The sequence below is a fragment of the Sinocyclocheilus grahami genome, unplaced genomic scaffold (genome assembly GCF_001515645.1).
Source record: "Sinocyclocheilus grahami isolate Dianchi unplaced genomic scaffold, SAMN03320097.WGS_v1.1 scaffold14001.1, whole genome shotgun sequence".
Lineage (NCBI taxonomy): Eukaryota > Metazoa > Chordata > Actinopteri > Cypriniformes > Cyprinidae > Sinocyclocheilus > Sinocyclocheilus grahami.
The window spans coordinates 1-1,524 of record NW_015515159.1 but is presented as its reverse complement, the minus strand read 5'-3'; the positions used below and the strand labels follow the sequence as shown (position 1 = coordinate 1,524).

General features: G+C 37.5%; 1 long non-coding RNA gene across 1 annotated transcript; it reads left to right on the top strand.

Moving 5' to 3' along the window:
- The first annotated feature begins 841 nt into the window (after nucleotides 1–841).
- On the top strand, nucleotides 842–1,524 carry LOC107579076 (uncharacterized). Its single transcript, XR_001608425.1, has 2 exons — nucleotides 842–937; nucleotides 1,006–1,524. It is a non-coding gene; the product is annotated as an uncharacterized lncRNA (long non-coding RNA).

Sequence of the window (1,524 nt, the reverse complement as noted above, 5' to 3'; positions counted from 1 at the left end):
ACCCCGGGTTGCCAGTTGGCGGAAAACACAGCGTATTTCATTTCAGTCATGGAAGGTGCCAAACAAAAAGGGTCAGTTCCTGCTGGTGTCGTCAATCTGGCAACCTGAGTGTGCCTCAAGTCCGAGCAGGAGGGGCCGGGTGAAAAAAAACCTCTCTAATATTTTGAATTTGGACTGCAATACCTAGTTCAATCACTAGGTGTCAATCCTACATAAGCACCTTTAACTAACACTGAAACTTTAAAGGCCTTTTAAAATAACCTTGTTTGGTAATTGAAATAAAATATAAATATTAAATGAAATCTTAAACAAAGATTAGTAGTGTTGCCTTGTCAGCCAACTAAATTAAGTTTTTTTTTTTTTTAAGTTAAGCCTGAACATTTTCAATAAAACGACAACTGAAATAAAAATAAAGTTAATAGAAATATAAAAAATAAAAAGCACATAAAATTACAAAAGCACATAAAAAAATAGCTAAAACTGACATTTTAAAATAAAAGCAAATTCAAAACATTAAGTACTATAATAGTATGTAAATAATACTAATATAACACTAAATGATGATATTACTTTAAAGAGTAGTGCAAGATTTCAATTCAAATAAAGTTTTAAAAAAGGTGTAAATCTTTTAAAATGTGTAAACAATGACCGTCTCATATGTCTGTAGTGTTTTAGGAGGAGATTGAATTTCTCACATGATTAACGAACAGGCGTTAGGAACATGTTCTCACACTAGCATAGTGGTTAATAGTGGAAAGTCTTAAATGTGGAGGACTGTATGTCTTTTGATTTCACACAAATGTATGCACAGACTCTTCATGGTTTGCTTTGTTTCCTCACAGATCGCGTTTCTCGGGCTGACGACGGCTGAGAGAGCGAACCTGATGCACAGACAGAGAAAACTCCCTCAAGCCTCTCTCAGACAAAACCCATTCAAGTGAGGACGTTTTCATTAGTGTAGGGTTGATAAAGTTCTTATTTTTAATCGTGTTTCTTCTCTCATAGTCTTGGAGTGGTGAGGAACCTGGTGAACTTCTTCCAGTGGCGCTGCTGTGGTCTCTGTAAGCCAATGGTGCTGGACTGGACTCAGCAGTATCCCATGGGTCTCAGCAGAGACCATCCCATGTTCAGCGGCCCCGATGCTGTTTGATCCCCAGCGATCAGTCACCCACTCAGGGAGAGCGACGTCCCCAGTCCGGGAGCCATTGGTTTGATTTTAATGCCTTTTTAATGATGGAAACGCAGAACAGACCGAATGCTCATTTGGATAATCGTTTGTTCTATTTGCAAGAACATCCACCTTTTGTATTTGAGGGAAATATAGTATATGTGATGTGCGTTCAAGGTTAGATTTTGCCTTACAGCTTAAGTTGTACATAAGGATGAATACATGTTTATAAGCACACTGATATATTTTGAGCAGAAATATTTTGTAAGGTACGGTAAGATCACGCTTTGGTTTTTACTCCAAGTCCTTTTACAGGAAGTGACCACTATATGTATGCTCTTTGTGAAAAGATTTGT